Below are 27,948 nucleotides of genomic sequence, written 5' to 3'. Positions count from 1 at the left end.
CCAACTGGAAAAAGTAACTGGAACATAGGTATTTTATAACTTGGTAATAAGTGATATCCTTATAAGTGGCCAAATTTGCAGGATGATTTCAATATCTATCATGGAAAAACTTGGCTAATTTGTACAAGTGAAAGGATTAAGATAATCCTCTCATCTTGGCTTTGTTTTAGAGATTTTTCCTTAGCATACTCTGGAATAACTGCATAACAAGCCAGAAAAGACCAAAATATTTGTAAATATATTAATCCATTAGTTCCAATTTGATGTCCACATTCAAAGTCAAACACTTCTATTGTTTTTTGACTAAATAAAGGCTTTTTGTACTCTACAAGTCCAAATAATACTTTGATTTGGTTGGAGAAAGTTTCCAAAAGATGAATTACTTTTCTTCTTGTCATTTTCAGAAGGTTCTTGTGATGGAAGACATATCTACTAGTGGTCCTGACCAAATAAGGGTATTCCACTTTTATGTCCTTGGTTGACCCACTGGCATAGTCTTATGCCACTTAGGATATAGAAGAGATCTTATTTTATGAAATTCTTACCACAAAATACTAATGATGTCATACATGCACATTTAGTCAATATGTTTTGGTTCTGATTCCTTCTTTTATCTTCTTTTACTTAATATTCAGTTCCAATATGAATGAAAATAGATTTAAGGTACAATAGGACACCAATTTTTACTATTTATATATGACTCAGGAAACACAATTTCTACTGTTTGGATAGGAGGAAAAAGAAGAGAAACTTTATGAAGTGTAAGGAGGGAAGAAGAGGATAATAGGCCATGAGAAGGCATGTAGCATCAAGATACTTTTTTTTTTTTTTTCACTTCTGCTTTTACCATTGCCATTACGATTTAATTTACCTAGTTATTGTCATTGCCCATTGTTTATCAAATCCTGGGCTGCTAACACCAGAAATGAAAAGGTAAACTCAGGATTCCCAGAAAATAGCCTTACCAAAACCTGAAGAGAAGAACAAGAAACTGAAACAAGCACAGTCCATGTCTTCCTGGAGAGCAGCTGCAATGGAAATCACACAGATGCAGAGATGAGACCACAGTATCAGACTTCATGGTCAAGAAAAGTTTCTGGATAGATGCTTAATTTGTCAAAAGTAATGTTTCCTCTCTTTCCTCCAAGAATAGGTATTTATCCTAAAGTATCTATTTGCTTCTATAAATTTTAAGGTATATTTCTGTTCAGTTTAGTCTCTAAAAGTTTTCACATTTTTAAATATTGTGGTAGAATGTAATTATAATTGATTCATTATGATTATAATTGATAATAGCTTTTAAAAAATCTCTGTTTTGGCATGATTGGTTTATTATTTGGATTCATGACAACAAACTAAAAAAAAAGGCCTTTTAAAATTCCAGTATAAGTGTGTCATTTCCTTTTCAAAATCATTCCTAGATGTCAGCACTATTTTTGGTTTTTATTTCATTTTTATGTGAACATTTCTTTGTGTTTGTGTTAAGTGAATATTTTTTAATGTCTTCAGGTTTCTACTCTTCGGATTTAAGTAGAATTCACTTTTTGTTCTTATGTAATACAATCTGGATTTAAGAATGAAGTTGTTTTAACAAATTTTCTTCATTGATCTCCAATATGTGGTTACATAATTTGGAGCTGAGAGTATTATTATTAAAATTAATGTTACTCCTCCCCCTTTTTTGCATTTTTATTACTATCCCTTAACTCAATCTTATTAAAGCGGTCTTTTTGCACAACACTAAAATATTTGTGGTTTTGTGATTGTTGATAATATTAAATAAGAATTTATAATTTAAAAATATAATTTAAAAACATATCTTTGCTTACAATTGATAAGATTTTTTCCATTTGTGTTTATGGTACAGTATTGGTATCATATGTTATGAGTATGTTTCATGGTTAGTCTCCTTTTTGTCCAGCTTTTCAGGGTTCCTGGCAAGCCTTCAAAGTGAGGAAACTCCCTCTACCAATGCAGATGTCAACCTTTCTACAAAAGGATCCTCTTGTGCAAATCACTAAAGTGATTCATCATATAGCAAGTACATGTCATATATTAGATAAATCAAAATTATCTTGACTTTGAAGCAGTCTCTCCAACTATTATTTCATGCTGCTCCTCATGCCTATAAATTAGATAGAATTAAAAAAAAATATTGTCAGCTGGATTGGAACTGCCCTTTAAGATGTGGGTGGTGGGAGTTGAGACAGAATGACCCTGAAACAGGAAAGTTAGGACACAAACAGAAGTTTAATTAATTTCAGAGAGAGGAAAATGACATTTGCAAGTGGAAGCCCCTCCTCCTAAGAGAGAGAGCTTAACAAGACTGATGCTGGGGCTACTATATACATGAAAGGAATTAGACACCAACATAATTATTCTTAGATCTCAAAACTGTTCTCATGATTGGTACAATTTCTTGGGACAATACAGGCATTCATGGGTTCTCAAACTAGGTAAAATCCTGAAGGTAATTTCACCCCTAAGATAGAGAATGAATCTCTTTTCTTACTTTCTGACTCATTATGACCTGCTCCACAGTAGAATTCTAAGGAAAATCTCTAAAACAAAGCTGAGACTTGATTCCAGTCTAGAGTTTCTCCCTGAAAAATTAACAGATTCACTTTTTAAAAGTTATTCAAAGTATAAAGAAGTAGATATCAGTATAAGATCTTTATTTCCTTCACCACAAACAAAGGCTTAAAATACAAAAAATTCATTAACTCATTAACAAAGGTTTAAAAAAGGAAACAACTAATAACTTTCTGTTCACCTAGGAGGTTGATACTTAAAATATTAAAACATGAAATAGTTTGTGAGATTGCTAAAAACTTCAAAAATTTCCTTCAGATTTCTATCTTCCAAATACCTCGCCAATCTACATTCCTAGAAAGTCATACTCTGTCTCAGGTTTTCTTAGTCATTTGGCAACTGTGTTTTATAGCTGGACTCAACAAAGAGTCAAAGATCTCTGAATTTTAATCTTACTTTAGGTATTCATTAGCAAGGAGATCCTGAGCCTCAGCTTCCTCACCTGTAAGATAGAGGACATTTTTCACAGGGTTATTTTTGATCAAAGGAGAAAACAATAAAAATCAGATTTTAATTATAGTAATCCTTAAGTAAAAATAAGGAAATCCTACAACCACAAATCCTCATCGGATTATGAATGTCTATATGTGTACATATTTATAATTTCTCATAATTTTTTTGTGGTTACAAGAAAGATAGTCTGAAAAGTTTTCCTGTTCTCAAGTCCAGCTGACTAATAGCACCCACATTGTTTTTATCAAAACAAAAATTGGAAAAATAAATACATCAAAGGAAATACACCTTTTCTGATTAGTTTTTTTTTTTTTTTTTTTTTTTACCTCTTGACCCTCTGTCATTCATCTACTCCAGCTAGGAAGGTTACAAAAGAGATACTACACTATTCAACATCATAGCTTTCTTCTTTTCAAAATGCTGGGAAATGCGTGCTCTGAATGAATAGTTTGACCCAGCTTTGTCACCTCTAGAAGAAATCTCGGAGGTAGCTAAATTTAAAATAAATCAAGAAGGAAATGTTCTCTGACTTCATTGTCCCGTTTTCCTGAGTCTCACGTTCCTACTTTCCCACTGGTTCTAGGAGGACTGCTCTCATTCAGTTCAGAGTTCTCCAGTAAAAGCAAGTTGGAAACAACAGTGTTGTTACCAAGGGATTTCTGAGACGGCTGCAGGGAAAATCCTTCCTCTTTCTTCCTCGAGCTCTTCACGAGACAGCTTCTTCCCGGAGAGTTTAGCTTCTCTCTTTAGAATTTTTTTTTTTTTTTTTTTTTTTAGCTTCAGACTCCCCTACTGCAAGCCAGTTTGCCTGATAGAGTGGGATGAATAAGGCTTCCCTACAACTTAGTCTTTTTGGTATTCCCACTCTCTTCTCCTTCACTCCCTTCTCTTAGACCCATATCTTTCTAAACCTAGACTTCTGCAAAGTAATTTCGACTGGTCATCTTCGCTACTCACCAATATGAACCAAAAATGGGATTGGATTGAGAAGATGGATTAGAGAATTTGGGAAAAGTAGGGGAAAATTAGAGATCATTGTTCTCTATTGTTAAGACAGTCATATTTATCTCATTCTATATCTTATTATTTATATTATATACTTATTATCTATATCTTATTATTTATTTCATTATAAACCGAAAGGGACAGATATGAAAGTTGCATTTTGGCTTTTTCCCCCTCATGGGTGAGAAGAAAGAAGACTGGTACAGGATTCCTTAACAGCAAGAAATAACGGCATATTCCTACCTGTAAAATGAAGAGCTGACCATTCAAAGGAGCGTATCTGAAGAGTCAAGGCTCAATTTTGACTCTAGCCGGGTTTACAAATCCATATTCTACTATAGTCTTTCGAATTTATTGGCATGTTCACTGGAAGAATGATCAACAGTCAGTCTCCTTTGTGATCCTGTTGGGGAGAAATAGAAGAGGGAAAATCCTAAACCTTGAAGAGCTTGGTTGAAGCAAACAACCCATAACCTACAGCGAAATGAATGACCTGGGAGTATTTTGCCCCCTTCTTTTGCTTAAGCTTTCTTAATTTTAGCTTTTCTAAATTTCATTTGAAGGAAAGATTGATTTCAAGAGAAGAGGAAAGGGAAAAGTGGGGATAAATGAAGTGTCTGTACCTTGGAATTCCATACAGTCCTCCTCGGGTCTTCCTTTGTACCAGATAGAGCCTCTACTCCTCACATCTTTCCATCCCTTATCTGTTGCTAATTGCAACCTGGCCATCGTCTAAGGAGCACTTCCAACATTTAATCTTTCTATCCTAGGTCAGATGACCTTATTTTACTGTACCAGCTTTATTTTTTTCTTTTTTCTTTCTGTTTTTGAAACAGAGCAGGGTATCTGTGATATATCATCGAAATTGGGGGAATCCCTTCTAGTTTTTAAAGGGGGGAAAAAAAACAAAACTAGAATGTTTCTGCATTCATGCTCTTGCATTCCTCTTCTCTTTCAATCCCAGTTTCCGCTCCTTTGTTCCTTTTGTTGAGGCTGATACTCTGCGTTACCCTGGTGGAACAACATTACTTTACCGAAGGGCAGTACTAGTAATAATATATATTTTTTTCCCTAAGGAATTGAAAAGAAACGACAATGGGAGTACATGTTTATTTTACCCTCTTTGCTCTATCCGCTAATACTTTCACACCACTCTTCTAGGTATTTAGAGATTAGAATTTGGTACTTTTAACATTTCCAGCATGAGGGTGGAGGGAAAGAAGGAGGTACGCAAACTAAAAAAGGGCTAATGCAGTTGAGATTTGATTTTACTCCTCCCATTTCCACCACTTGGTCACTTGCTTCACCTCCTTTTGCAGAGAAGCTAACTTCTGGGACTGAGCTGGGGCTCTTAATTGTAGCACACCAGTCTGCAAAACCTCCTTCATGCTGCAGAGAGGAACACAGCTCTTCTGGCTCAGCCCGCTAAAGCTGCAGCTGCTTGAGTGCGCCACAGGGAGGAGGATGGCTCGGACATCCAGCATAGACCAAGAAACTAAAAGGAGCATCTTACAGCAAGCTTTCTTCTTTGCCAAGGGCTGGGGAAGCACAGCTTTAGACACTTATTCGCTTTAAGAACGGGAGAAAGCAGGAAAGGCGTTGTGTGTAGGCTGAGTGTGGGAAGGTGGCGAGTTGGTGCAGACTGATCGGAGGTTTGGGCGAAAATTTTTTTTCTTTTCTTTCCTTTCTTGGAGCTTGTGAATGACTTCTCTTTAGACAGATCACTGGGGATCTTTCTGATAATTTGAGTTTATGATCGCAACCCAGTTATTTTGAAAAGATCAGTTATATCAGGAAAAAATATGAAAGTACAATTGCACGGGGTGGAGCAGACAAGAAAAATCTTTTGGAAGCATACAAAAGAAAAGAAATCTTAAGACATTAATAATCTTCCCTTTGCCTGACCTTCAGTTTTCCCAAAGTAGTTGTGTGTATGTAATTAGCCTGATCCAAAACAAGTACTTTAAATCAACTATTCCGGCAGATGCTTGGATTATAGGGAAAATCAGATATCTAGATTCTTTTGGCGTCACAGACTCTAGCATCTTCTGCGGAGCTATGTGTGTGTGAACTGACAGCTTTATACCGAGGATTGAAAGAATACAATACAGATTTATTCTGAGGCAAATCGAGGGTCTTTTGACCCAGTTTGTTTCCTACGTTATTTACTTACATGGTTTATTTAGAAAGACGTACATTGTTTTTCACAAAATTTGCTGCCAAAAATTCAGCCATTTTAAACTGGAGGTCTTGAATATTGCATTCAAAATTGCTTTTATAAACATTTATACACAATTCTCTTTCCCATCTCCCGTTCCCCAAATGTCCCTGGCTCTAGGATTGCATGGATTTGAGAAACGTGACCAAAATGTTATGTATTCCAGACGCTTGATTCTGCTGTGGTTCTGTATGTGCACGGAAGAGGATTGTGCAGGGGAGCAGCAGTGCTTCCTCTCTCCTCTATGCAGTTCTGTGCTTCGTGAGCGCGCGTATGTGTATGAGTGTATGTGAGAGTGTGTGCGCGCGCTCATGTGTATGTGTATGTGCATGTTAGTGAGTGTGTGCGTGCGTGCTTGTGTGTGAGTGTGCTTGTGCAGCCGCCCTTCTTGGCCTGCTCCCTAGACGCTGAACCGCTCCTTTCTTTGGGGCTATCTGTTCGGATTACCAGCTAACTAACCTGAAGGCAGCAAAGGCGGCAGCAGGCGGCTGCTGCAGCTGCGGGCGTCGGCGGCAGAGGCAGCTGCAGTCCTTTCCCTTCCTTAGGATGCGGATGTTGAGCTATGGCAAAGGACAGAGGATTGACCAGCAATACCCGAGGAAAACGCTGAAAACCACCTGGAACCACCTTGCTGTTATTGTACCCAAGGAGAGAAAGTATTATTACGATCCTCTTTCCCCCCTAGAGGCACCAGGTAATAAGAAAACCACTACCTTTACCATTTTCCCTTATGATTTTGTTTCCAATGTCTTATCTGCATTGCAGGTTACTTTATTTATTAATGTTTTGAGATTTGTAAGGAATGGTTGGAATGTTCAAGGGAGACTGATTTATTATATACCACTACAATATTTCTGTAACATGGAAAATCAATCTATACATGAACACAACCTATCTGCGAAAGCAAAGGGAAGATGGTTAAGCTCCACCCTAAATGCTGTTTTAGAGAACTAAGCATTTGGAATCTGCAAAAGATTAAAACAGGGTGCTTTAATTCAGAGGAAGCTAATTAGATTATTTCGATTTGAATGCCATGATCAGTTTGTTAACAAAAATACGTAGATGAGAACAGCATCAGGGAAATGTTTGATATCTGCCCTATTTCTGCCAATAACTCTTTGAGGTATGTGTGTCTTTCGGGTGTGTGTGTGTGTGTGTGTGTGTGTGTGTGTGTGTGTGTGTGTGTGTATTGAAGAGCTCGACAAGATCTCCTATTAATTGAAAATTATTAACTGAACATTTTGATTTGAAATTGAATTTTGATGCCACAAAGTTTTTTTTTTTTTTTTTTTAATGGAAAGGGGCTGGAATTTAAAAAACAGGATTTGTTTATATGGTAAAGAGAATTTATGTTCTGAAAGAAGGCATATATTTTTACATGAGGATTTAGTCTATTCCTTTACTCTCAAATAGTATTAGATTAATAGATCTGTTAATGGACAAAAACTGTGTTTTTATTTTGATGGCTCAATTACCTAATCATTTTCATGGAGCATGTAGGTTTTGCTGACATGTTGTCTAGGACTGGCTGAGGTGGATTGATTATTTGTTAATTTACAAAAATTCCTTCTCTCTTTCCTCCCATATTTGTCTTCATCCCCCTCCATTCTCTTTTTCCCCCCCTTCCCCCACCCTCCCAGGCAGGCTCCACCTGAAAATCTCACCAGCTTCTTTTGGGCAAATAGGGTTACCAAGATAAAGCACTTCAAAAGTAGCTTCATCAATGTTTTATTCTGTAGTAAAGACGATCATCTAAATAATTCAGCAGAGTAAAATTCATTTGTCTCTATCTCCAAGCTGGCTGACTAACCAAAGCAAAAGATCTGGTCAGGCCTGTTCAAACCTCTTTGCTGTGGATAGAGTTGTGCCTTGAACTGTTCCTCTGGTTTTCCTTTTGTTAAAGCTTCTGCTCAAGCATAGTAATGGCAACTTATATTCACCCAGCTTGGGTTTTTTTTTTTTTTTTTTTTTTTTAGATAATCCATATGATGGCATTTATAGACTATGGAATGGTTGTTGCTTTTAGTGCTGCTGTGGATCCTGTTTCTACTGAACTGATGCTGTAGCTCTCATAGATTGGTGGTGCTACAGTGCTATTTATACAGTTTTCCATGGGGATAGGGTTTTGTTACTACCTTAATGGTTCTGACAACTTCCTAAAGCTGGAGAAATTAGCAGGTACACTGACAAACTGCAAGGCATATCATGGCTAACATGGCAAATTCCAAGAAAAGAGGGAAGGGAACAGCCTCCTTGCAGCTATGGCTTTATTATTCTCTAAGAAGTATTCAGATTACTGTTTCTGTTTTTGACCCTCTGTCTTCCTCCTCTCTTCTTTTAAACATGAATATTTAAGAAATTGGAACAAAAAATGGTCACATTTCTTCCTGACCCTTAATTACTAGAATTTTTTAAGACTCAAAATCTGAAGTAGAGATGATATTCCTAGATTTCTATTCCTTCTTCCTTGTTTTCTTTTTGAGTTGCTCTTGTTATTTATATTTTTATATTTTCTGATCAGCTGGAATAACTACATTAAGTTTTTCCTTCCTATATGCTAATAAACAGAAATGGTGACAAGTCTTAAAATAAGGTTTGATTTTGAATTTCTTCTCTAAGTGCTTGTCTAAGTGATAAAGGCTAACTGGTAGAAGGAACCTGAAGTGATTTTCTTTAAAAGAAAAGGAGGATTTTCTGGTTCCCTCTCTGGAGGGAAAGGTAGAAAGAAAAGTGGGGTAGCACCAAATAATTTCATTGGATTTTTGAATTAGAATAAGTCTTAGAGGGTCATCTGGTCCAATCATCTTATTTTACAGAAGAGGAAAGTATGGCCCAGAGTTCCCAAGGTCATAAATAGAAAAGCTGCAATTTTACTGCAATTAAAAACACACACACACACACACACACACACACACACACACACACACACACACACAAACACCAACTAGTTTTACTTAGTCTCTGACTCCATGAACAATATTATTTCTTCCATATTATGCTTCTTAGTATAGCAAATAAGGATATATCTATAACCTCCAAATTTGTCACCACAGATAATAGAAACAGAATAGATTTTATATCCTACACTGACTAGTCCATCTGAAAAGCAGGGTGAAGAAAAATATATATGTTCAGTCTTTGTCAAAATTTCTCTGTAGTATGTCTAAAGAAAAAGGTGTTCTTATTAATATGCAAATTTGGAACATAGTTTTATAATTCACCTTCTTTTTACCTTCTAAACAGTTTTAACTTATATCATAATTATATTCTTCAAATTATTTTTTTCATTGTAATTTCCACCTGACCATTCTGATGTTGACCAGAGATTGAAGACACAATAAGTAGGCATGCCCAGAAACCTAATCAGAATAACAGATTAGCCTATTGTGAGTGGATAGATATAATTGAATGTCATGTATTGATGTATATTGAAATCTGGAGTTAATGGGGGTTAAAGTTTTTTTGGATATGGTAGATGATAAACACACACACATAAATATAACTATACATGTGGTGTATATACACATATATGTGCATTTATGTGTGAATTTTTTTTTTCTTTTATTGCACCTTTTGATGCCATGGTGTCATGAATCTCAATTGAATCTTCCCTAGTTTATAGTGGTGAGAAGAATATTAATAGTTGAGTATATATATATTTACATTTATATATGTATACATTTGTGTACATATACAAATCATTTTACCTATATTCTGGATACCTTTCCAGTCTTTCCCACTACAACTTAAATTATTACTTGAATTATAATTCCTATTAACAAGTTGGTCTATGGTACCTTTCAACTTATCTTATCCAAATCCAAGTCTTCATTAAACTTCCCTGCTATCTCTATACCATGCCAAAGAATGCATGTATTTAAAAATTTTTTTTATTAAAGTATTTTATTTTTCAAAACATATGTATGTACAATTCTTCAACATTATCACCTACAAAACCCTATATTTCAATTCCCTCACTTCCCCTATGCTCTCCCCTAGGTGGCAAGTAGTGCAACATAAATTTAAAATGGCAGAAACACATGTTAAATGTAATATATCTATACATATTTATACAGTTATTGTGCCACACAAGACAGAAAGAGAAGCAAAATGAAATGCAAGCAAACAACAACAAAAAGAGTGAAAATGCTTTATTGTGAACCATACTCAGTTCCCACAGTCCTCTCTCTGGATGTAGATGGCTCTCTTCATCACTGAAGAAATGGAACTGGTTTGAATCATTTCATTGTTGAAGAGAGCCATGTTCATTAGAATTGATCATTGTATAGTCTTGTTGTTGCCATGTATATTGAATCTCCTGATTCTGCTCATTTCACTTAACAGCAGTTCATATAACTGGCCTTTCTGAAATCATCCTTCTAGTCGTTTCTTATAGAACAATAATATTCCATAGCATTCATACACTATAGTTTATTCAGCCATTCTCCAACTGATGGACATACACTCAGTTTCCAGTTTATTGCCACTACAAAAAGGGCTGCTACAAACATTTTTGCACATGTGGGTCCCTTTCCCTCCTTTAAGATCTCTTTGGGATATAAGCCCAGTAGAAACACAGCTGGATTAAAGGATATGAATATTTTAATAGCCTTTTGAGCATAGTTCCAAACTGCTCTCCAGAATTGTTGGATCACTTCATAACTCCACCAATAATGTAGTCCCAGTTTTCCCACATCCCCTCTAACATTCATCATTATCTTTTCCTGTCATCTTAGCCAATCTGAGAGGTGTATAGTGGTACCTCAGAATTGTCTTAATTTACATTTCTCTGATCAATAGTTATTTAGAGCATCTTTTCATATGACTAGAAATGGTTTTAATTTCTTCATCTGAAAATTTCCTGTTCATATCCTTTGAGTATTCATCAACTAAATAATGGCTTGAATTCTTATAAATTTGAATCAATTCTCTCTATATTTTAGAAATGAAGCCTTATCAGAACTTTTGAATGTAAAAATGTTTCCCAGTTTATTGCTTCCCTTCTAATCTTGTCTGCATTAGTTTTGTTTGTACAAAAACTTTTTAACTTATTATAATTGAAGTTATCTATTTTGTATTCAATAATGAATTCCAGTTCTTCTTTGGACAAAAATTTCTTCTCCACAGATCAATCAGCCAATACACTCAATAAATGTACTTATTAAAAAGTACACATGGGGGCAGCTACATGGCACAGTGGATAGAGCACCAGCCCTGAAATCAAAAGGACCTGAGTTCAAATCTGACCTTAGACACTTAACACTTCCTAGTTGTGTGACCTGGGCAAGTCACTTAACCTCAATTGCCTCAGAGGAAAAAAAGTACACCAGCAGTTGAATGCTTTTGAGAATTATAAACCAACATTTAACATATATACTTTTAACTAACTTACTTTATTATAAATAATAGCTAACATTTTTATAGTGCTTCAAGGGTCCCCAAATGACTTACATATTTTTTGTTTTACTCATTTGGATACAGAATTTTGTATATGTGGTCTTGGAATTAGAAAAACCTAAGTTTAAGCTCTGCTTCTAGCATACACTGACAATGTGACCTAAGTTAAATTATTTAGCCTCTCAATGTTTTTGTAACTTTCTAAATTATATTATACATAAATTATGCATTTACATTAATAGAGAGGAAAATCTATCATCTGGATATTCTTTAAACAAATGGAAATCCTTATTCCTTGATTCTTACAACAACTATTAGGTTAGCTATTAGTATAGACATACTTTGGAGATATTGCACTTTGGATTCCTGACTACTTCTGTAAAGTAAATATAGCATTAAAGTGAGTCACAAGAAGGTTTTGGTTTACACTGTAGTTTACACTGTAGTTGAGTGCAATAATATGTTTAAAAAGAATGAACTTGCCTTAATTTAAAAATACTTTATTGTTAAAAAATGTTAACCATTATCTGAAGTTTTTAATCTTTTAAAAAGTTTGCTGGTGGAAGGTCTTGCTTTGATGTAGATGGTTGCTAAGTGATTAGGGTGAAGGTGTGGCAATTTAGAAGGTGTTTTTTTAATCTAAAATTTATTGGAATTGTCTTGGATTACTGAATTGCTGAGAAGAACAAAATCTATCATTGTTGATATCATATAATCTTGTTGCTATGTTTTCTTGGTAATGCTTGCTTCACTTAGCATCAGTTTATGTAAATCTTTCCAGGCTTTTCTGAGATCAGCCTGTTCATCACTTTTTTAAACAGAACTATAATATCCCACTATTTTCAAATTTCATAACTTAATTAGCCATTCCCAAATTGATAGGAATCCACTCATTTTTCAATTCTTTGTCACCACAAAAAGAGCTGCTCCAAATATTTTTGCACATATGGATATTTTCTCCTTTTTTATGATTTCTTTGGGATATAGTAGTGATACTGCTGGATTAAAGGGTAAGCATAGTTTTATAATCCTTTTGGTATAGTTCCACATTACTCTCCAGAATGGTTGGATTAATTCACAACTCCATCAACAATGACATTTTCTTAAAATAAGACAGCAGTGAGATTTGCTCCTTCTATTGACTCTTCCATTTATTTAAACACTTAAAGTTCATTGTAGGATTATTAATTGACCTAATTTCAATGTTGTCATGCCTAATTTCAATGTTGTCATGTTTCAGAAAATAGAAAGACTGGAGAAGAAGAGAGATGCCAGTCACCAGAGCAATCAGAACACACACAACATTTATCAATTAAATTCATCATCTTATATAGGTGTAGTTTGTGGTACCCCAAATAGTTACAATAGTAAAAGATCACGAATCACAGATCATAATAAAAAATATAGTCATAATTGAAAAGTTTAAAATATTGCACAAAAATCCAAAATATGACAGAGATATGTGAGCATTGATAGACTTATTTGACATAAGGTTGCCACACATTTAATTTGTTAAAAGAAATACAATATCTGTGAAGTGCAATAAAGTAAAGAATAACAAAACATGGTGTGCTTTTATTATTATAATGAGTTTAAGTGACTTGTCCCATTTCAAACAGCTAATGTGTATGAAATGAGATTCAAACTTATTCTCCTGATTGAATTCAGTTTTATCTTCGACAATACTCAGCTGCCAAACGTAAAAACAAATTCCAAAGAGTAATAGCATAACTTATATTCATTAGATATATTGTTTTTAATCTAATAGACTTCACAGTAATCAGTGTTCATGTAATTATAAATAGAAATGCTTATAGAAATTCAAGAGATTGTCCTTAATATGGATTATTATTAGAGATACATTAGCAAAATATTAATCTTTGTATATAACATATGGATACAAGGCAGAAGCAAACATCAGCATACAAAAGCAAGAATTTTACTTTTTCTTTTACAATTTTTTTTCTTGTGTAGCAGAAATGGCAAAGGCAGAAGCAATTCTGATTGAGAGTTAGAGAGCAGGAGGTGAAATAATGAAAGGAAGTGGTATAGAAAAAGAATAGGAAGACATTAAAAGGCTTTGGGAAATTTTCTCTATGATAGGCCACTGGTTACTGAGAGTAAAATTACATTCTATTATTGAAATGGTGCTTTTTAAATAGATAAGAACATTGATGAATTAAACAATGAGGAAGAAAATTAGGCTTGATCATATCATTTTAAATAGGCTAGCTGGGTCTTTGGATGGTCTTCATAGCTGCTTATGATTTCCTTAGAAGCAGATGAGTCTTGGTACCCAAGGCTATTTTTATCCAAATAGGAAATTCTAATTGTAATATAAAACTAGCCAATCTTCAGATGTGTAGGATTGATTTTTGACATGTTTTCCAATCCTGGGTGTTGTTTTCTCAAATATTTGGTAAACTGTCTTCTGCTGCTAACTAGGATGTGAATACATTCTTGACTTCAACCAGGGATTTAAACATGTAGAATAAAAAAAGAGACTTACTTGGAGCACAAGTCAATTTGGCTTTCTAAAAACCTTTGAGTATTGAGTTTCTCAGAGTAGTTAAGGGTTTATTAATTTTAACCACTTTGGATGGAATTCTTTCTAAAATGTATTACACAGAAGCTTACCTTTTGAACATAATTTAACCTTTCATGAAATTGACTTATGACTTCTAAAACCTCTTCTTTCACTACTTATGATCTGTAGTTCAATGCTCTGTTCGGAAATATAATGCTGCTTTGAGGTACTGTTGAGATATTTAGGGATGTTTGTCTTGATGCCAAGTCACTGTAAGTGACTTGCAAAGTATTGTATTTTGAATTCTTCTTTCTTCTCTTTATAGTTCCTTCGTTTCCTCCTTTGCAATCAAGCTATAATGAGATGTCAGTTTTTGTTATCACCAATTCTTTTGATTAATCCTTTTTGGTTTTGATTAGATTTAAGCCCAAGGTTCTCTTATAAAAGAAAGTGCATAAGTAGGTTTTTTGCTAATTTCCTGATTGTTGATTATGCTCTGATAGGTGAAATTTGCTATGTACTTTATAATGAAGGTACATAGGCAATTGGGATTAAGTGACTTGCCCAGGGACACACAGTTAAGTGTCTGAGGCCAAAATTAAACTCCGGTCCTTCTGACTCCAGAGCCAGAGCTCTATCCACTTTGCCATCTAACTGCTCTAAAAAAAGTATTTTTTACAACTCTACAAGGTGTTTTTTTAGTGATAAAAACTGTTGGGAAAGAAAAGAAAATTAGTTATAGTTGATATAATTATAGTTGACCTCACTAATTCACTTGGTTATATAAAACTATCATTGAGAATATTTGAACCTAAAAAATGTGAAGTTTTAAAAATTATTTTTAGGATTTTTTGTCTTTCCAAATAAAAAGTCTTAGATATTAGATTTTTCAGATCTGGCTATTATAGTGCAAATGACCTTTACCACCATGGTAGTTTGAATCAGTCACTAAAGAAACATTTATTAAATGCCTACAGAATAGGAACTAGCTTGAACCAATTCTTGACTGGTTGTTGTTCCATTGGCATCATTTTGTAGTGTGTCATTTAGAAAAGATGGCACCAGAATTAAAGTTTTAAACAATTCTTTTCACTGAACATTGTTCCTTCTTCAAGCTACCTTTGAACTTTATTGAAAGATTAAAATGTTTCTTTTTTTGTGTATTTTAAAATTTTATTTTAGGTATTTAATAGTTTTACCCAGTTACATTCAAACCAAACATTTTTTAAAACACTTTGAGTTCTAAGTTCTCTACCTTATCCCCACCCACAATTTTAAAAAATCATATGTAAAGCTATGCAAAACATTTCCAAGTTGTGGAAAAAACAACAACAACAACAACAACAACAACAACAACAACAACAACATAGATTTTCCATCCTGATGAAAATAAAAGCCCTCAAGAAAAATTAAGTTAAAAAAAAGAGAAAGAGAAAAAGAATGCTTCAATCTGTATTTAGACACAATCCCTTTTCTGAGTATGGATAGGATTTTTCATCAAACTACACTTCAGTGTAGTCATGAATGATTGTATCACTGAGAGTAACAAAGTTATATACAGCTGGTCATCCTAGAACATTGCTTTTAGTTTGTATACAGTACATTTTACTTTGCTTGAGTTCATTGAGGACTTTTCAGATTTTTTTTTTCCTGAGAGCATCCTGTTCATCATTTCCCATAATAATAATAATGTTCTATCACATACACATAGCACAGTTTATTGAGTCACTGCCCAATTGATGGACATCCCCTCAATTTCCAATTTTCTTTTGCTCTGAGAAGAGTGTTGCTATGAATATTTTTGTACATATAGGTCATTTTCATTTTTTTTAAAATCTCTTTTTTGATATTCATGCCGAGTAGTGGTTTTGTTACATTAAAAGATATGCATGAATTTATAACCATTTGGGCAAAGATCATATCTTTTGATCATTTATCAATTGGGGCTCTTTTTAAAAACAAATTTACCTTATTTCCCTCAATGTTTGAGAAATGAGGCCTTATCAGAAACTTGCTTATAAATTCTTTTAACAATTACTATTGCTAACTGTATTTCCACCATATTTTTTCTCTCTTCTTTCACTCTGTCCTTCCTCAAAAGTATTTTGGTACTGACTACTCTTTCCCCCAATATGCCCTCTCTTTTATCACCCTCCCCCTTCCCACATTCCATTCCCTTCCTTTTTTTTTTTTCCCCTTGCAGGGTAAGATAGATTTTTATATCCATATTGAGTATGTATGTCATTTCCAATTTGAGCTAATTCTGATGACAATAAGATTTACTCACACAGAATACTTAAATAACCCTGTCTACGAAAAAGAAATGAAACAAGTCATCAGTGAACTCCCTAAGAAAAAAATCCCTAGCACCAGATGGATTTACATCTGTTGAGAATCTGGAACTCAAAACTTTAGAAAATGAATATTAAAAATTATTTTTACACATATTTGGAAAATAAAATTATTAAACAAGGGAAAACTGAAAATAATACACAACCACATGAAAAAATTCAAATTTCTAAATAACAAGAAATTTCAAATTAGAAACTATGAAGTTTTATGTCATACCTTGAAAATTGACAAGAATGAGAAAAAAATCCCAACAGTTAATTTTAGAGGAATTGTGGGAGAATAGGCACTCTAATGCATTTTTAATGGATTTGTGAAATAGTGCAACCATTTTGAAAATCAATTTGGAATTGTCCAAATAAGATGACTAAAATGTCTATGCCATTTGAATCAGAGATTATAATTGGGTTTACATTCCCAGAAAGCCATTGTTTTAAGAAAAATACCCCAAAATATTTAAAACACCACTTTAAAAATAATAATAGTTTTTATTTTCAAAATTCATGCAAAATATATTCATCCTTGACCTTATATTCCAAAATTTTCTCTATCCCTTTCCCTACTATTCAATAATCCTATATCCAAGTAATCCAATATATGTTAAACATGTACAATTCTTCTATACATATTTCCAATTTATCAAGCTGCATAAGAAAAATCAGATCAAAAAGGAAAAAAAAGAGAAAAAAAATCCCCAAAGTAAGCAAACATTAATAAAAAGGTGAATAAACTATGTAGTGATCTATATTGAGTCCTGACAGTCTTCTCTCTGAATGCAGATGACTCTCTCCATCACAAGTCTATTGGAATTGGCTTGAATCATCTCATGTTGTAAAGAACCATGACCATCAGAATTGATCATCACATAATCTTGTTGCTGTGTACAATGGTCTCTTGGTTCTACTCACTTCAATTCCTATCAGTTCATGTAAGTTTCTCTGGGCCTTTCTGAAATCATCTTGCTGATCATTTTTTTAATAGAACAATAATATTCTATAACATTCATATACCATAACTTATTCAGCCATTCCCTAATTGATGGGCAGCCCTCAGTTTCCAGTTCCTTGCCATTACAAAAAGGGCTGCCACAAACATTTTTACACATGTAGATTCCTTTACCTTTTTTATGATCTTTTGGGATACAGACTAAGTAGAGACACTGGGTATGTACAGTTTGATAGCCTTTTGGACATAGTTCCAAATACCAATAACGTATTAATGCCCCAGTTTTTCCACATCCCCTCTAACATTTATCATTATAATTTCCTGTCATTTTAGCCAATCTGAAAGTGTGTAGTGGTACCTCAGAATTGTCTTAATTTCCTTTTATCTAATCAATAGTGATTTAGAGCACTTTTTCATTTGATTAGAAATAGTTTTAATTTCTTTGTCTGAAAATTGTCAGTTCATATCCTTTGGCCATTTATCTTATTTATTTATTTATTTTTTTACAAAAATTTTATGCATAGATAATTTTTCAGCATTGACAATTGCAAAACCTTTTGTTCCAAAATTTCCCTTCCTTCCCCCAACCCCTTCTTCCCCCCCCCCCCCCCATGACAGGTTAAGCAATACATGTTAAATATGTGAAAGTATTTGTATAGTTGTTGAAGTATATAATGATCTCCTGGTCCTGCTCATTTCACTCAGCAACAGTTCATGTAAGTCTCTTCAGGCCTTTCTGCTGGTCATTTCTTACAGAACAATAATATTCCATAATATTCATATAATACAATTTATTCAGCCATTCCCCAATTGATGGGCATCCATTCATTTTCCAGTTTCTGGCCACTACAAAGAGGGCTGCCACAAATATTCTTGTACATACAGGTCCCTTTCCCTTCTTTAGTTTCTGTTTGGATATAAGCCCAGTAGTAGCACTGCTGGATCAAAGGGTATGCACAGTTTGATAACTCTTTGAGTATAATTCCAAATTGCTCTCCAAAATGGCTGGATGTATTCACAATTCCACCAACAATGTATCAGTGTCCCAATTTTCCCATATCCCCTCCAACATTCTGCATTATCTTTCCCTGTCATTCTAGCCTTTGGCCATTTATCAATTGGATGTTTCATTCTTATAAATTTGGATCAATTCTCTATATATTTTATAAATGAAACCTTTATCAGAATTCTTGGATGTAATCTCCCTCCCCCTCTCCCTCAGTTTTCTGCCTCTTTTCTAATCTTGGCTACATTGGTTTTGTTTGTTCAAAAACTTTAATTTAACATGATCAAAATTATCCATTTTGCATTTCATACTGTATTTTAGGGTTTTTTTTTGGTCATAAATTCCTTCTGAAGTATTTGAATTTACCAAACACTAGATTACTATAGTCATTGAGTATTGTGTCTTGTGAACCTAACCTATTCCACTGATCAACTACATGACTGTAATAGAATATTCTGCACTGTAATATAGAAAACATCGAATTAGCATTGAAAGATCTGTATTAAATGATGCAGAGTGAAATAAGCAGAACCAAGAAAACAATAAACACACACAATGTGAATGGCAAGAATAATGGAGTTTCCTTCTTCAGTTCCTCTTATAGATGAAAAAATTGGGTCAACTAACTTGCACAAGGTCATATAGATAGTGAGTGTCTTAGGCCAGGCTTGAATTCATCTTCTTGTCTCCAGGCCCAGCTTCTCCCACTATATATCCTTAAACCCACAGTGGTGGAAATAGGATGTGAAATAAATTTTCTACTAAAAATCAACCATTTTCTAGTTGTTGTTTTAAGGTATAGATTTTTTAAGGTATTTAAGGACTTTTAAGGTAAATGAAGGTAAACCTTAGCCCATGAGTAAAATAGGAATAATTATCAAACGTTTCCCACTTAAAGAGTCCACTTAAATGAATATTTTTCCTAATTCTACTTATACTTTTGTAATTGTTGTTAATTGAGATTGAATTCGGGCACTTCAGGCATACACAGAAAATGCAGCTAAGTGACAGACTGACTTTTGTCTGACTTTGGTTCATCTTTTTGACAAGAACTTTCTTTCCACAGTGATGTGGAAAGGCCTAGATGGCATTTGGCAAGGCCCAAGTTGGGCCAGGGTTTGGGGCCCCGGGTACATTCCTTCCATCCTAGATTCAGATCCAGCAGCAGAGGAGTTGATCCCCACCAGAGACATTTGTGAACTAGGGATCCAAGAGAAAGACCAGACAACAGCCCAGAGGGACTAGCCAGATGTCAGCAGCCCTCCAGATGCTGATGACAGCAATGTCCCTCCTGACCATGACACCAGAGACAGCAGACACAGTTCCAGTGTAGCAGCTGAAATGGACTATTTTGGGTGATATGCAATATAAAGACTGTAAATGGACAATGGGTCTGCTTGCTTCTCCCATGGCTACTTGCTATATGGTGGCCTGGGGAGAGGCTTTGCCCTATGCTTTCTATTGAAGGACTATGCTTTTAAATTAGTGGGTGAAACACCAACACATCCACCTGCCACTGTTATTGAGACAATGTTACTAGACATGACTTTGCTTATGTGCACCTGTGAAACTAGAATTGCTCTAGAATAGTGAAAGTGTAATAGAGAATTGTGAGAAACTAAAATTGGTCTAGAATTGTGACAAGTGTCATGTGTGTAAGTGAACTAGAATTGTGACAACCTACCTCACTGATATTTAATTGTTAATTAGAATTGTGATGTTTTACCTTGTTGACTTCCCACCTCAGTGTTGACATCCTACTTCATTGGCATCCAACCTTTTTGGCTTATTATCTGCTTGAGTATGACTTTAATGAATGGGTTGAACACTTGGCCACTGTTGAGCCTAGTTCTCATTGTCATACTTCTTTTTACTGATCTGCTGCTTTGTGCCTCCTTAGGCATAACGCTTGTCATCTCATGGATCACATGAACTTTTAGCTGGTGCTAAAAGTTTAGCTTGATGAGATGTGCGGTTCCCACAAAACATGAGAAGGGAATTGTAAGGGTCCTTTAAATGGGAGGCCACAGCGCAACAGGATATTTGAGTGGCCCAGAAGTAATCTCTGTGGATATAGGACTGCCTTGTGGGTGGGATCCTGGCCATATTGAGATAGCTTCGTAATGGGTGATGGCTCTCTTGCTGGTTGGCTGTGCGTGTGACCTCATAGGCCCTATATAAGCCCACTGCTTGCAGCCAGTCGCTCTCTTTAACCTGGCTCCCCAGCCTGGGGTAGCTGAACCAAGCTGATGGATAGCCAAGAGAGGTAAGGAGTTTGGTAGTGAACACGTGGATCTTCAGACCAGGTGTTCACTAGGGAGTCAGGGCATTAAGTCAGGGCATTATGTGAGTAGGTATAATAAAGACTTTTAAGATTACACGTGGCTATTCTTGAGCATGCTACCGGTTATTAAACTATAGCTTCAAGAAGTCATGGCCTTTGAAGGCCTCAAGAGCAGGCGAGCTGGGTAGAGTTGACACTGCAAAGGTCAGTGGTCAAAGGTACTCTGTTGGGCATAGGGTAGACTAGTAATTGAAACTGCTAAGAGGGCATGTTACAGGATTTTTCTTTTAAAAAGGAAAATATTACTAGAGTTAAATAAAACTGGTATTCTACAAAATACTTCAAATATCTAAAATAAATTTTTATCTCTTTCCCATGTTTTCTCTTTTTTCTTGACTGAATAACTATAGTTGCACCAAATTCCTTCAACTGTCCATTATCATCATCCTTCAACTATAGGATGCTTATATATTGTTTTTTTTCTCCAAGCTTTGGAGCCTAGGGGACTAACAAAGGTCGTAGTCCTCAGAAGAGCCAAAATGAGAATAGTTAATGTTAAGTGCCAATCTCACACTCAACTACAGGTAACCAATGCTGGTTTTTAGGTCTAGTCAGAGAAACTCTGGCAAATATTACAGATCTTATCTCTTTTTTGAGGTCTCCAGAATCCTTCGGCTGCTATCTCATATGGACGCAATTTGAACCCAACAGAGCACATGAGAGTTTTGGCAGGCAAGCTTTATTCACATGATTTACACCTCACTCTATGACCTCCAGCGCTCTCTTGGTTTTGCTCCCAAGCATCATCTAGCTCCAGGTGGAAAAGAGATGGAAAAAGGATCAAGCCCTTACTCCTCTGAGCTTATATAGGGTCTATGAGGTAACAGACACAAGCCAATCAATTTCAGAGTGATTAGGATTCTCACTGTGGCTGGAGGTCCCACCCATGAAGGAAGTCCCTATGTATTCACATCTGGGGACCTCGAGACCATTGGCTTACTTATATCCCAATTGTGCTTGCCAGACCTCTCTAATAGACCCTTACAAGTTAAATTCATTGAGATTTGCCTTTTGGTAAGTTTTATATGAACTATATGAACTTATATGAACTAGTTTTGAGAAAATGTAGCTCTCTGAATCTGATGAATATTTTCATCCAGGCTGTTAATGTTATTTACCTGTACAGAATTTTTTTTAATTATTAATTTTATAATTATATATATTTTGACAGTACATATGCATGGGTAATTTTTTTTTACAAGATTATCCCTTGTATTCACTTTTCCAAATATTCCCCTCCCCCCTCTACTCCATCCTCTAGATGACAGGCAATCCCATACATATTAAATGTGTTACAGTATATTCTTAATACAATATATGTGTGTAAAACCAAATTTCTTGTTGCCTGGTAAGAATTGGATTCCGAAGGTATAAGTAACCTGTGTAGAAATACAATAGTGCAAATATTTTACACTCAATTCCCAGTGTTTCTTCTCTGGATGTAGTTGTTTCTGTCCATCATTGATCAACTGTAACTGAATTGAATCTTCTTTATGTTGAAGATATCCACTTCAATCAGAATATGTCCTCATACAGTATTGTTGTTGAAGTGTATAATGATCTCCTGGTTCTGCTCATTTCACTCAGCATCAGTTCATGTAAGTCTCTCCAAGCCTCTGTATTCATCCTGCTGATTACAGAACAATAATATTCCATAACATTCATATACCATAATTTACCCAATCATTCTCCAATTGATGGACATCCATTCATCTTCCAGTTTCTAGGCACTACAAAAAGGGCTGCCACAAACATTTTGGCACATACAGGTCCCTTTCCTTTCTTTAGTATGTCTTTGAGATATAAGCCCAGGAGTAGCACTGCTGGATAAAAGGGTATGCACAGTTTGATAACTTTTCCGGCATAGTTCCAAATTGCTCTCCAGAATGTCTGAATCCTTTTACAACTCCACTAACAATGTATTAGTGTCCCAGTTTTCCCACATCCCCTCCAACATTCATCATTATTATTTCCTGTCATCTTAGCCAATCTGTTCCTGTACAGAATCTTGAAGAAATATTCTTGTAAATGTGCATAATTGTAAAGTTTTTGCATTTAATGTATCACCAACTTCAATAACCTTTCATTCAGACTATACATACTGTATCTTAAACAGTGAAAGTTTAACTTCCATTTCCCAATAATTAATGTCAAGTATGTGTTTGAACTTTGATCTAAGGAAATCGTTGAGACAATGTGTTTTTTAAAATTAATATCTCTGAAGACACCAAGTTTAGCTGTCAGTTTCACTGTTAATAGTGATGACTTGAGACAAATTGTGAGAAGACAAAAAGAACTTATTTCCTGAGAGATCTTAGTTTAACCTTTATATTATGGATAAGAAGTACATTCATAATGCCTGCCATCTAGAGGAGGGGGTGGAGGGAAGGAGGGGAAAATTCGGAACAGAAGGGAGTACAAGGGATAATGTTGTAAAAAATTACCTATGCATATGTACTGTCAAAAAATGTTATAATTATAAAATTAATAAAAATTTTTTTTTAAAAAGTACATTCATATTTATGGCTATTACAATGGTACTGTGTTTCCTGGCTTTGGTTATGATGTTAATAACAAATATTAAATAAGATTAATTATTGTATTAGCTATTAATCTGTTATTATATTGCAAAATCATTTATTTTAATATTTATATAAACCTGGAAGATTAGAGATTTTGATAGAAAGACACGAGTTGGAAAAAGATGGTTCTCTAGTTTATTAAATAACTAGTATATAATAAAGCGGGATTGATGCCCTGGAACTAACTAATGAGAATGATATTCGAATTTATCAATTTAAAAGAATGTCCAAGATTATTTTTGGATTACCTTAGAACTTTGGATGATGTGAATGAATTTGGTAATGATCTAGTAGCTGAAAAGTTTTTTTTTTTTTTTTTTATAAATTATGTCTCATTTATTCAATCTCTCCCCATCCTGAACTTGCATTTGTTTGAAAACCGAGAAAGCAGAGACTGACATAAACCTCTTGGTCAGGGTCAGCTAGAATGCATAGTGGATAGAGCACTGGCTCTGAAGTCAGAAGGACCTGAGTTCAAATGTGACCTCAGACACTTAACACGTACTAGCTATGTGACCCTGGGCAAGTCACTTAACCCCAATTGCCTCAACACCAAACCAAACCTCTAAGTGAAAGAGGTGGGAGGGAAGATAGAGAATGTTCCCAGTCTTAAAACATGGGGGAGTGAGGAAAAAGAGACCAAAGACAGATTTATTAGTCTGATAATATAGCTTATTCATATTCTTGGCTTCTGCCTTTTCCTAACAAAAGAACTTTTCCAAGGGATAAAGATGTATCATCTTTTACAGATAGTCCAAAGATTGCTTTGGGGACTTAGAAAGCAATTCTAAGGGAAGAATTTTCATTTGACTAAGGAGCCTTGTAAGGTACCTATTGAAAGAGGAAATATACATAAAGAATGCATAACATAAGTTTGATTTAGACAGAAAGAATCAGACACCCACCCACATCTACCTACCTACTCTACTGAGAGAGAGAGAGAGAGAGAGAGAGAGAGAGAGAGAGAGAGAGAGAGAGAGAGAGAGAAAGAGAGAGAAAGAGAAAAAGAGAGAGAGAGAAAGAGAAAGAGAAAAAGAGAGAGAGAAAGAGAAAAAGAGAGAGAAAGAGAGAGAGAAAGAGAAAAAGAGAGAGAGAAAGAGAAAGAGAAAAAGAGAGAGAAAGAGAAAAAAAGAGAGAGAAAGACAAAAAGAGAGAGAAAGAGAGATAGAAAGAGAAAAAGAGAGAGAGAAAGAGAAAGAGAAAAAGAGAGAGAGAAAGAGAAAGAGAAAAAGAGAGAGAAAGAGAAAGAGATAAAGAGAGAGAAAGAGAAAAAGAGAGAGAGAAAGAGAGAGAGACAGAGAGAGAAAGAAAAAGAGAGAGAAAGAGAAAGAGAAAAAGAGAGAAAGAGAAAAAGAGAGAGAGAAAGAGAGAGAGACAGAGAGAGAGAGAGAAAGAGAGAGAAAAAGAGAGACAGAGAGAGACAGACAGAGAGAGAGAGAGAGAGAGAGAGAGAGAGAGAGAGAGAGAGAGAGAGAGAGAGAGAGAGAGAGAGAGAAGCAGGGAAGGAGGAAGGGAGAGAGAACTTAAGAGAATTAGCACCACTGCCACTGTCCTCTTCTACCTACTCATTAACATATAACACTGATTTGCTGTTGTTTTGATCCCTGTTACATCGTTCCCCTCCCCCCCCCCCCCCCCAGTGAAGGAGTCTTTTTGGGAAAAAAAATAGACTAGGCTAAGACCTTGTATTAGGTTTTTTTTTTTTGCTTTATGGCAATTCCTTTTTTGGATTCACTTGATAGCTTATACATTTTTCCCTATCCCCTTAGTTTTATTTTCTGTCTTTTTTTAAGGTGCTGCTCATAAACAAAACATCACAGGTTTTGACCCCTCTCCTCCTTGAATCAGCCACCCTTTTTTCATTTTATTGGAATAATTAACCAATTCACATCCAAAGCTTTAAGAATTAGGATTTTTTTTCCTTCTGTTTCTAAATTTTTTTAAAGTTATGATTTTCCCCCTTTTCTGCTGTAAACAGTTCCTTCAATTAATTACTTTACTCATTTTCTAGTTCCCATTGGTTTTTTCCTAGTTCCCATTGGTTCTATTTCTTTCAGCTGTATTTGTTACCATGTTCCTTTTAGGGTTTTGCTTATTAGCTCCTCTTTCCTACTTTATCTGGTTATATATTCCTATGCCTTTTATTCTTCTCAGTTTGTCAGGTGTCTTCTCTCTTCTCCTCCTTGGCTACTCTCATTCATTAATTTTTAAAATTTCATTTTTGTGCCTCTTTTGAAATAGGATAAATTTAAGCTCATTATCCACCTTCTCTTTCTATTTAGATTCTCATTCTCTGATTAATAAACTCAATAATAATTCTGTTTTTCTTTCTAAAATTATTTCAAATTCTTCTTTATTATCAAATTTCCATTTTTGTCTTGTGTATTTCATCTCATATTTGCAGGATAGGCTTCCCTGAGCTGTACCTTGAGATCTTGAGAACATATTCTTTATTGTCCTCCTTTTTCTAATGAGCATAGAATTTTGTGGTTGTTGTCATCATCAAATCATTTCACTCATATCCAACTCTCCATGGTCTCATTTGGGATTTTCTTGGTAAAGATAATGGAGTGGTTATTTCCTTTTCCAGTTCATTTGCCAGATGAGAAACTGAGGCAAAAATGATTTAGTGACTTGTCCAGAGTCACACAGATAATAAACATCTGAGGGCAGATTTAAATTTAGGTCCACCTGACTCTAGGTTGACATTATATTCACTGCACCACCTACCTAATCCCATACTGTATAGTTGCCACATAAGGATAGAATCTTGTGGTGTTTGAAAGCCCTTTCTTTTGTGTTTGAAAGTCTTTCTCTTAATGATGGGTTACAAAATGAATTGTTGCTTAATTGAATTGTTAAATTCAACCACTATATTTCATGGAGTTTATAATCTTGGATTTTTTTTTTTCTGGAGATAATCTGTGAGTTCTTTCTATTGAATTTAATTTTTTATATTTGAAAATTCTGGAAAGTTCTCTTTTTTTCTTCATTTTAAAGTAGTTTTTTCTTTTCTTTTCTTTTCTTTTTTTTGTCCTGTCATATTCTTCTGTTTTCCTTAGGTGTCTTTATACATCATATCCTAATGCTTAGTACAGTTTTGCCTTTATAGTAAGCATATTTTCTTTTAATATTCTTTAGCACTTTAGTATTAGTATTCTTAAATATTAGTATAATATAGTATTATTAGTATTAATTATTAGTATTATTATTAGTATTCTTTAATATTCTTATCTTTTTTTCTCTTCTAGATTTTCTTTCACTTTAATGAATTTTTTTCTCAATCTTTTCTTCTCCCTTTTGTTTTATTCAGTTCTGCTCATTATTTTTGGTGGGTAGCATACAAATTCTGCTATTTAAGTCTCACTTAGCATTGTATAACTAGTAGATGGCTTTGGATATTATGAAAGGTATCTAAAAGCTTCCCTCTGAAGCCAGTTTCCCAATTGGGGAAAGCAGAGTACTGGATAAATTTTTAAAAAGAGATGATTTTGGAAGGGTGGAGCCAAATTATCAGAGTAGTAAGAAATACCCTGAATTCATTCTATAAAAACTAGGAGATCCAGAAAATGGATTAGGCAAAATCCAGATTGAGAAATCAAAGAAAAAATCATTTTTTCTGAGTCATTTTTCCAAGCCAGATTTTAAAGGGAGTTCTGTGGTCACTGGGAATAGGGTCTGGCCAAGAGCATGTTGCATTGTGAGAGAATGAGTAGAGGTTATTTATCAAAGCAACAGGAGATGCTATATCAAATATAGAATGGCTTAAACTTGTGCATAATGTAGGAACAAGGAATGTAAGAACAAGTGCCAGGAGGCAGTTGTCACTCACTACTCACTATTCACTTCCAATTTGCAGACTAGAGAGGATCCAGGAGGAGACCTGGATTTAATTGTAGAATTCTAAAGTAGAAATTGTTTGTGGTCCTAAGATATGGACTGAGCAAAGAGCAAGTCCAGAATCAAGCTGTAACTGTATTTTTAAACTTTAGGAGCAGAGCAGAATTTTAATTCCAGCCTTTTGTGCAGTCAGCCTGTAGCAAAATAAGCAAAGCAATAATCCCAAATCAAATGGGAGACTAGTTTTTTCATCCTAAACTAGCAGAATGTTTCCAGTTAATTGATAGTAGACGAGTCCATCATCAGGCTACTGAAAACTCTAAATAAAGTTGCCCACAGACCTTTTACTGAAACCCAAACCCAGATCAAGAATTTGTATATCTCAGACTAGATCTTGACCTGGATTACTGGGATCACTTTAAGAACACTAAAAACTCCTAGATCCTCAGCCTGAATTGTCTGTTAAAGCCTGGAATAGCACAATGCTTAATATTCCAAGAAAGCAAAGCATGATTAACATAGTCTTTCAAAAATACAGAGATTATTATCCTAACATTAAATCTGAAGACAAGAAGTAGTCTGAAAGAAGGAGCAAATATGAACAAAAGATTCCCACTATAAAAAGCTATTATGTTAATGACATAAACTCAGAAGAAGAGAATGACTCTAAAATGTGTATAAGGAAAGCCT

General features: G+C 34.8%; 1 protein-coding gene across 23 annotated transcripts in view; it reads left to right on the top strand.

Annotated features, from left to right (window-relative positions):
* Positions 1–5,429: 5,429 nt before the first annotated feature.
* LRFN5 (leucine rich repeat and fibronectin type III domain containing 5) overlaps positions 5,430–27,948 on the top strand; it is a 263,784-nt gene continuing 241,265 nt past the window's right edge. For all 23 annotated transcript variants that reach the window (XR_012486541.1, XM_074290656.1, XM_074290655.1 and 20 more), the window contains exon 1: positions 5,430–6,962. The gene's annotated coding sequence lies outside the window, so the exon portion shown is untranslated. The remainder of the gene's footprint in view (positions 6,963–27,948) is intronic.

Source organism: Sminthopsis crassicaudata, chromosome 2 (genome assembly GCF_048593235.1).
Source record: "Sminthopsis crassicaudata isolate SCR6 chromosome 2, ASM4859323v1, whole genome shotgun sequence".
Lineage (NCBI taxonomy): Eukaryota > Metazoa > Chordata > Mammalia > Dasyuromorphia > Dasyuridae > Sminthopsis > Sminthopsis crassicaudata.
The sequence above is the reverse complement of the archived record's forward strand: the minus strand, read 5'-3'. Positions and strand labels throughout refer to the sequence as shown.